Source organism: Sarcophilus harrisii, chromosome 1, assembly GCF_902635505.1.
Source record: "Sarcophilus harrisii chromosome 1, mSarHar1.11, whole genome shotgun sequence".
Classification (NCBI taxonomy): Eukaryota; Metazoa; Chordata; class Mammalia; order Dasyuromorphia; family Dasyuridae; genus Sarcophilus; species Sarcophilus harrisii.
In genome coordinates, this window is record NC_045426.1 from 285,972,428 (window position 1) to 285,983,000 (window position 10,573).

The 10,573-nt window shown below is 32.2% G+C and overlaps 1 non-coding gene across 1 annotated transcript; it reads left to right on the forward strand.

The window, feature by feature from the left end:
* The first annotated feature begins 4,777 nt into the window (after positions 1-4,777).
* On the forward strand, positions 4,778-4,884 carry LOC111719321. Its single transcript, XR_002769508.1, has one exon. It is a non-coding gene; the product is annotated as a U6 spliceosomal RNA (small nuclear RNA).
* The last annotated feature ends 5,689 nt before the right edge of the window (positions 4,885-10,573 follow it).

Genomic DNA, 10,573 nt, shown 5'->3' on the forward strand with positions numbered 1-10,573 from the left:
TCTTATGTCTAATGTATACACCATGCCAAGATACCTTTATTGATGACTTATGAGACAAGGTGGCCAAGAATTACATAAGATGAAAAAGTGTTGATGAGTTGTGACCTGAAAATTCATTGGAAGAAGTAGTCATATGAGAAGAGCAAGTACATTCCAGTCCAGGAGACAAAGGATGAAGTCTAGCTTGTAAAGAACTTCATAGGATATTAGTTCACTGAAAGAAACAATACAAGGAATTCAGAGGATGAGAAGACTTTGTATGAACTCTTTAAGAGCAAAAAAGAAAAATGTAGAACCAAGAGATTAAGATAAATGGTGACTAAAACTGTAAATTTAAAAAAAAGTTAAAAGAAAGTCAAACAAATTAATTGTCATGACTAACCTTGGTCCCAGAAAATAAATGATGAAACACATTTCATCCTTTGTTCAAAGATGTGGGATGTGATTACACTATGGAAACAACAGATATACAATAATTACAACACTGTAAAGACAAACAACATTTATAGACAAGATCTCTGATAAACCCAATGACCAGTCATAATTCCAAAGCACTAATGATTAAGCATGTTATAAAATTTCCTGACAGAGAAGTGGTGAATTAAAGATGCCGAATGGGACATATGTTATTGATCAGAACTTTGTCATATTTACAGAGAAAATAGAATGAGAGTAAAAGTGGTTTACCCAAAGGATGTAAACCCAAATACTTTGACTCCAAATTTTATACTTTCCATTACACTGTTGTTCTCTCAGTAATTTTTTATATTAATATCTGAAAGGTTTTTCACATCTTTGTAATCTTTTCTCATATATCTTGTTAAATGATCCCTAAAAGTCCTAAGTGACCTCTAGTATGGATGTCTTCTGTCTATACTTGGTCTAATTCAGCTAATTTTCCCATTGTTAATATCATTTCTACTTTCTTTATCAAGGAATGGGATGTGAGCATATAATAGTGACAATTTTACTGTCCTTTATGATGAAAAAAGAAAGTTTGTTACAAAAATCTTTGAAGATCCTTTCCATTTTTTCCTATCCACTGTCCTCTTTATCTTTAAATGTTCTCAGGAGGGCTTCACTTAGTTGGGTCTCTAACCAAGTTTACCTTTTATTTTCATTTTTATAAATTTATTTGCATTTCTTACCAAAATAGAGAATACATTACTAACACTTGTTAGTTAAAGAGATGTCACAGCATCACTTCAACTAAAAAACAATAGATTCCAGTAGGGTTTTATTACAATTTTAATGTAAATATTTGCCCATTAATTGTAGAAGTAGCATTTCAAAATAAGAATAAATAAGAGACTAATCACTGACTTGTTATGGTTCCCCAAAAATAAAGCTATTCAGGATTTTTAGTTTCCACTAACTGGAAAAAATAAATAGAAAATACCCATATGCGTGGTTTTTTAAAATTGACCTTTTTGTTATTATTCATTAAACTAGAAATTATTATCATTAGAAAGAGAAGAAAGTCATTTTGCCCTTTTGGGTAAAGTTGGCATTTGTCACTGTGATAATTGCAGAATCTACCTAATATTGGAAAACAAAAAAGTAAAGAATATTTTGACATTTAAGTGGTATTGCAGTTCGGGATTGATTTCTGTTGTTGAGTTAATAAAGACAGCATCTATCACAGAAAATATACTTATCTATGACAGTCCAATTGTTACTTAAAACTTATGTTTAAAAAAGGTTGGAATGTATGGGATACTAGCCCTTTTCTAGGGAAGCCGAAACATATGCCAAATACAACAGCTAACTAAAATCTTCAAAGGTTCTGGAAATGGAAATGGCTATGAGTCTTAAAGGGCATAGAAGAGAAATCCCAGAGTCATGACACACAGAACCACATTATCACAAAATCATAAACTTTTAGATTTTTGAAAAAACCTCAGAAAATATAGAGTCTAACCTAAACTCAAAACAATCCCCATTATAACCTGCCTGACAAATAATCTTTCAATCCTGCTCTGAGATGGAAATTCTAAAGAATTTAGAATTTCTAAAGAAGGAAAATCTGCTACTTCCCACAATGACCCATTTCATTTTGGGATAGTTCTAATTGTTAGAAAAGTTTTCCTGACATCAGCCTAAATCAGCCTCTTTATAACTTTTACCCATTGCTCCCCATTGGGATGTAGATTTTGTGAAATAAAGTTTTTTCTGTTCAAGGGACATGAACAGTTTTCAAATAAAGAAATTAAAGCCATTTCTAGTCATATAAAAAAAATGTTCCAAATCACTATTGATAAAGAAATGCAAATTAAGACATCCTGAGGTACCACTTTCATACCTTTGAGATTAGCTAAAATGAAAGAAAAAGATAATGATAAATGTTGAACGAGATAAGGGAAAATTGGGACACCAATGTACTGTTGGTGGAGTTATGAAATGGTCCAACTATTCTGGAGAGCAAATTGGTGCATCTGTAAACAAAAGGCTATCAAACTGCGCATACTCTTTGATCCAGAAGTGTCTCTACTAGGTTTGTATTCCAAAAAAATCATAAAAGAGGGAAAAGGACCCACATGTGCAAAACTATTTGTAGCAGCCCTTATTGTAATGGCAAGGAACTAGAAATTAAGTGTGTGCTCATCAGTTGGGTAATAGCTGATTAAGTTATATTATGTGAATGTAATTCAGTATTGTTGTACTATAAAAAATGATGGGCAGATTTAGTTCAGAAAAGCCTAGAAATACTTACATGAACTGATGCTGAGTGAAGTGAGCAAAAGCAAGAGAACATTGTACACAGTAACAAGAAGATTATGTGATGATCAACTATAATGGACTTGGCTTTTTTCAACAATGAGGTGATTCAACACAATTCCAATAGATTTGGGATGGAAAGTGCCATTCACATCCAGAGAGAGAATTAGGAAGACTAAATGTGGATCAAAGCATATATGATATTTTCACTTTTTGCTGTTGTTGCTTGTTTTTTTTTCCCTTTTTCATGATTTTTCCCCTTTTGATCTGATTTTTCTTGTGTAGCATGATGAATATGGAAATATGTTTAGAATTGTATATGTTTAACCTATAATTGATTGTTTGCTATTTTGGGGGAGAGGAAGAGAGAGGGAAGAGAGAAAAAAATTGGAACATGAGTATTTGCAAAGGTGAATATTGAAAACTATCTTTGCATGTATTTAAAAAAAATACTTTTTTTTTTTTTTTTTTTGCTGAGGCAACTGGGATTAAATGACTTGCCCAGGGTCACACAGCTAAGAAGTATCAAGTGTCTGAAGCCAGATTTAAACTCAGGTCCTCTTGACTTCAGAGCTGGTGCAAAATATATATATATATAATTATTGAAATAAATTGAAATATAATTGAAATAAAAAAGAAAGCTATGTAAGGATGTTAAAACTATCCCTATGGAAAAGCTAGATAACTTATTTTTCCATTTGAAAATAAACCCCACATTTTGTTTTCATTAAAAAGAACTACTGAACCAAAACTAAAAAACAACTGAAACAGAGATTAGAACATTAGAAAGTAGAATATTAGGTATTACACAGTGGCATAATTGCTCATTTTAAAACATAAAAGACCCATCCTTGAATGTCTAAAAAGTAGTAGCAATGATATTCCAGCATTTAGCATAAAACTTGGCACATAGAAAATGCTTTTAAAAAATAGTGACTTTAATTATTATTAAAGGAATTTAAAATTTCAAATCTTTCACCATATGGCTCTAGCCAAATTTATATCATATTACTCCTTTCCATACTATCTTTATTCCAGACAACCTGGTTTATATACTTTCCAGACAAGGCATTACATTTCCCACATTTATGGCTTTGCATGAATTGTTATCCATACCTAAAACTCACTTCTTTCTCATTTCTTGTGTTCTAGAATCACTTGTTTATTTCCAGCCTTAGCTCAGATGCCACCTCCTAATGAGAAGGATCTTTTCCTCATCTCCCTAGTTGTCAGTCCTCTCCTCATACTCCAATTATTTATTTTCTCTCTCTCTCTCTCTCTCTCTCTCTCTCTCTCTCTGTGTGTGTGTGTGTGTGTGTGTGTGTGAAGTTACTTATATATTACATCTCTTCTTGGCTCATTTTTCCAGCAGTGTGCTTATTATTAACAATCAAACAAAAGGTTAAATTAGCTCTTAGAAAAGACATTTACTCAAATGAAATGAGAAGAATAGTTAAAGCATCTTCCCTCTATTATTCAGTCTTCCTCTTTCCCCAAAAATGGAGCACTCTCTTCCATAAATATACATAGATTCTATAGATGGAAGAGTGGGCACAACAATGGTCTACCATGTAATCAAGGCAACTCACAACTCCAGAACTATATGATCTCAATTGCCTTTCTGTTTTCAGATAGTCAACAAGATTACAGTGATATCACCACTAATGAATGAATGGTCTGCTGCTCGATAGGCCTGGCTCCTTTCAGGTCATGACATCTCTACTGTACAAGTGCTCCTCTCTTAAACTGAGATCAGCAGGTCTATCAGTTACTACTCAAGTTCTCAGCTACTAAGCCCAGCTACTATCAGCAAGGCGGGGAGAGGGAGAAAAGGAAGGCCTCAGACAGTAGTTCTTCAAAATGCATGGAATCTCTGCTGATTGATTTTCTGGGCATTCTCCAGCTTAGTCTTTGGTGGGAAACTTTTCTCAACCACATTGATATTCTTTTAATGTTTTACTGTGTTCTTTCCATTGGAGTTTTACAGTGTTTTTCAACTGCATCACAATACACTTTTCAGCTGGAATTCTATTGTCCTCTTTCATAATTGCAGATTGTTGTTGTTGCATCAACAGTACATTTACTAAAATTGGCACAATATAGAGAAGATTAGGAAGGCCCTTGCATAAGGATGTCACACAAATTCTTGAAAGGTTTTATATTTCACAACTGCAGACTATGTAGCCTCTCATTTTGATTTCCCTAGGCTTCAGCTATGGAATTTGTCTCCTCTGGGCAAGAGACTAGAGTCATAGAGCTTTTCTTATTCAACAATTTTTTCTGATTCATAAGTGTGTTCAATTAATATGTCATCTTTATTTATAGTGATTGCCAAAATCTATTTCTCAAATTTGTTTTTGGAGTCTTAGATAAATGAATTCCTGAAGACAACTATTTTAGGGAAGCCTGCAAGTTTATTCTCTTCTTTGACTTTTTCATATGCAACTGAACAATTCAAACCTCAAAACAATTCTAAAATATGAAATAATTAATGTATAACTGAAAAAGTCTGACCTTTACATTTCATTGTACTTCTTAAAAGTTCACACTTACATGCTTATGTGTTGTTTCATGGGCCTTTTTTTCCCTTTATATTTATATTTTAGAATCATTGAATCATATATTTTAAGTTGAAAAGGCTTTGGAATATTCTATCCAAGCTTTTAATTCTACAGTTGAAGAAACTGAAACCAAGAGAGTTGAAGTAACTTGCCCCAAACCATACAAAACTAGAAAATGATGGAACTAATAGCTAAATCTAGGTCCTTTCTATCAAAATTAAGCACTCTTTCCAATGTAGTAAAATTCCAGAATACTGCACACAGATGCACTTAATAAATGCTTCTTGGATTTGATTAAAATAATATTTTTGTGATTCTGTTTAAGAGGAAGCCAACATTGCCAACCAACCAAAAATTTAAAAAAACAAAACAAAACAAAAAAACAGGAGTTTTCCAAATAAGTATTGCTAAAGCTTCCTGTTCATTTTGTATTGGAAGTATTTTATACATATTGTCCAATTTTGCTTTTCATCTTTAAGAGATGTAGAACTCTAAAGTAGCCATGAAGCTAAGTATTATGTCTCTTCTAACTCCTTAAAAGGAAAATGCTACTCTCTTTTTAAGTTTTTAATCTAATAAATATAGACTTTGTTTTTAAAGTGATAGCATAACTCTGAGTTCTCAGATAATACATGATAATACTAATAATACATGAAATCCAGAAAAAGGCAATCATTTTACAATTTTTGACTAAATCACAGATTTGGAAGATATCTTAACTAATTCATCCCTTTGACACTGTCTCTTGGTAATTACATATTACTTCTTGCTTTGGCTTTTTTGATGTTATGCCTTCAAAAAAAAATGCCACTGCTTTGTTCTTGCACGTCTCCAGCATTTTATTTCTAGTAAGTCTTATATTTAGTTAATCCTATTACTTTCTACTTTCTTTCCTAAACAACACAACATGTTTTTCTTATGACATCAGGGAAGGAAGCTCTCTGACACACTATTACTAAAAATTCCTTAATGCACAGATCTGACAATGTGACTCTCCTACTCAACCAACTCAAAGAGCCTTTTATTATCGTGAAGGTAAATTGTAAATTCCTTAATTTAGCTTTTAAATACCTATGAAAATTTGTCCCAACCTAATCTCTCAGTCTCATCAGACATTATTGCTTTTCCTGCATACTCCAAACCAATGGTTTCTCTGATCTTAATTCCTAGTTCAGCTTTATCTTCTGTTTCAATGCCTTTGTACTTATATGTCCCAGGTGCCTGGAATGAATTTCTTCCTTACATTTCTTCATGCAGCCCCTTTTTTTCCTTTAAGATATAGATCAGGTATTATCAGTACATGGATTCCAGATTCTCCATACTGACATGCCTTCCAAATTATCTTATGTGTATATGTGCATATGAATTTTTAAACTTTGTATTTCAGTTGCATATATTTTGACATGCATTTGTTTTCTCAGCCATTAGAATGTAAACTCAATCTATGTAGGATATCTTTCATTCTTTGATTTTGAATCCTCAGGATTTAAAACAGTGCCTAGCATAATGCAAGTGCTTAATAAATATCTGTTGGTTTGTTAATTGACAATTAAGGCACAAAAGCAATTTTTCCTATAAGAGTGGCAATGGACACCTCTATTGTTTTAATACAAAATATGCATTTTTAGTTTTTGTTTATTTTACTCAACTTAAAATTTTTATCTTTTAAAACCCTAAATTTCTACTGTTTATAATTACATTCTTCAAATTTGCTTCAAAACTCTAAATAGCTTCTGTAGTGAATAAAAAAAAATCTCATTCATGAAAAAAACACATAAAATAAGCCTTTTCTTTTCTTTCTTTCTTTCAACTTAATTCCTGCTTTGAACCTAGTCAACTCTTTCTGGTTTTGTGTGTGTGTGTGTAATATATATCTATATATGTATACATACACACTAAACCAGAGATGTATATATAGATATATGTATATACACATATATATACACATATATAAACACATATGTGTATATACATATAGAGAATACAATTTAAATACATATACATATATATAATATATAACTGGAAAATATAATATATTACATATATAAAATGTTGATCATAAAAGACTAATATGTGGAGATGACTATGGATTTACCAAGGCTTTGAATTTTAGATATTATTTTCATCATTCTGACATCTCTTTCCTAGATCAGAACTAATATATAGAGTCTATTGTGGGATGATTATAGTTTAGAATATATTTTTTCTAAATGTTTTTCCTTACCCCATGTATATTCAAATTCATTTTCACACTCATATGATTTTAAACTCTTTTCCTTTCATTTTTCACAATTGCTATGAGTTTTCACAGAAGATCTTAGTGAATTGTATATCATTAACGCATCTTTTTCCTAGAACAAACTATTAATCCTTGGCTTTCTTCATACTTGCCTTCCAGGTTAACCCTATGCAAGAAGTTTCTGTGTAAGAGAAACAAAATACACAGAAGCAGAGTAGAGAATAGCTTTTAGATTAATGGAAGTGGAATAAGATATGTAGGTTAATGGAGGTTAAAGAGGGAGAAAAAAGGTGGGGGAGAAGATAAGGGAGGGATCTATGGGTGGAGTAGGGAAGATTAAGTACAGAAGTAGAACTAAAATAGTAACAAGGTTTAGGAGTAGAATTTATTAGGGAAAAAATAGTAACCATTGATATATATCAGATTTATTAATATTGTTTCAGATACATATCTATATATCTAAATGCATATGGATATGTATCTGCGTATATGTGTGTAGGTATGCATGTAAGAATATGCATGTGGATGTATGGATAATATAAGTGGGTGGGTGTTCAGTTATAAACATACACATATATATGTATGCATACATATATATATATATATATATATATTTATGTATATATAAATATATCTGTGCTTAACTGTAGCCTGGTTGGAGTAGGTGAGGAAATTGAAAGGGGGAAAAAGTGTTAAGTACAAAGTACATAGCAAGAAACAAAAAGAATAGCATACAAGGAAGTAGAGAAAAAATGAACAGTCATGAATTATGTTTTCTATTATCATATATGCTTTCTTGAAATAGAAATCTATTGTTACATATTTTGAATCTTCCCTAATGTTCTGCTGGGCACTTAACAATATTTTGTTTTGTTTATCCTTTTTCTATTTTTTTCTTTTTCTTTGTGGATTTTTTTCTTATTTTGTATTTAGTTTTAAATTTTAAAATGGGGGGGAACAAAATAAAATTTGGAGAAGTCTGCTGATTCAATAATACCTTATATGAGTTGACTTAGTATATGCCTTTTATTACATTTTGCTTTCATTAATTCAGTAAACATTTATTAAATGCCAAGTACTATGCTGGGTAAGAGAAGACACAAAATTTAGATATGGCCTCTTGTCTTCACAGGCTTCTAATTTATTAAGGAAATATGATAGGAAGATTAAATCAGTATTTAGAGAGATGGAAGTAAAATTCTATGAATTACAATAAAAAAAGTTATTTTGACAGGGCTGAACAAGGAAGGCTTCATGGGGAAAATATCATTTGATTTGAGCTTAAAAGGGCAAATAGACACAAAGTAGGAAAGGGGAAAAGGACAGGAAAAAGCAATCAACTGGTGAAGCTCAGGGGAGACTAGAGCTGAATATATAGATGTGAGAGTCATCTATAGAGAGATGATTCTGAAAGCTCTGGAGGCTAGTAAGTCCACTAAGAGGGACTAAAGAGAGAGAGAAGAGGGTCTAGGACAGACCCTTGAGGAACAACCAGTTAGAGGATATGATATAGATGATAAAGGAGACAGAACTTCCTAAGCATGGATTTACATCTTTTTGTCTGTACACACATACACACACACACACATTGTGATTTCATCAGATGGAATGGATTCAGTTACCTATGCAGATTCATCTCTATGAAGAGGATTCCCAAAGTCAACATAAAGCCTTCATCTTTCCTGACATTTCTACCTGTAAATCCTTTAATCTTCTAAAATCATCCCACCCAAAAGGAAACTTATCTTTTGTCTTAAACCAACATTCATCTTAACTTTTTTAATATATCCAGGTTCTCAATCTCAGAATCACTCAGAACTTTTCTCTCTCAACCCTATATCCAATATGTAGCCAAATTATATGTATTCTTCTTCCCCAATATCTCTTGAATGTTTCTCCTTTATCCTCTAACATGACCACCATTCTATTTTAAGCCTTAATTCTCCCTGTACTACTATAGAAACTTCCTGAATTGTCTCATTGCTTCCAATCTTTCCTCTCTACAATCCATTCTCTGTATATCTGCCAAAATAATGTTCCTACAGACAAGTCTAATTATGCCATTCCTCTTTCCAAGAAACTACAGTGATGTCTATTTACTCTCAGCTAAAATACAAACTCTCATTTGTCACTTAAAATCATTAATTTCTCTTAATTTCAAGAGTGAGAGAGAGCTATAATTTGAATATAAACTGATGGCTTTTCTGGCAACTATATCCTGTGAACATAAAATGAAATGCAAAAAAGCATTTGGTCCAATGTAAACCTTTTTGAAACTGTTTTATCTTAACTCTACTTAACACATTCTACCTAACATTCTAGCTAAACTGGCCCACTTGTCTTTACTATACATAATATCCAATTATCCAAACTGATGCTTCTCCAGGGATTTTGCCCCATGTCTGATATGCTTTTCCTCCTTACCTCTGCCTTTTAGAATTTTTAATTTTCTTCAAAACCACCACCAATAGAAGACTGCCTTAGATTCCCACATTTGTTTGTGGGACCCCTGATTCCCACCAAGTTACCTTAAATTTTCTCCATATAGAAATGATATTCACTTACTAAAATACATATATGCCCTGGATAGATACAAGCTCCCTGAAGGCAGGGTGTATTTCAGTCAGGCAATAAGCATTTACTAAACAAACACCTACTGAGTATACAAAAAAGGACAAAAACCAGCTCCTCCCCTGAAGTAGTTCAAATTTTAATAGGAGAGACAACATATATGTAACTATTACATATAAGATATAAGCAGGATTGGAAATAATCAGCAAAGGGAAGAAACTACAATTAAGAAGGATCAGGAAAGGTTTACTGTAGAGAAGCAGTTTTGTCTAAGTGTGGGAAAGTCAGAGGAAAAAGAGACCGAGATAAGGAGAGAAAGAATTCCAGACATGAGTAACGTGTTCAAACAACAGTAAAGAGACCAGTATCACGAGATCACAATCACTGGATGTCTATGTGTACCACATGGTGCCTTGCATATAGTAGTCATTATTAAAGGCTTGTTTTATTGAATTAAACAATGTTAGAAGATACTTTGAAAAAC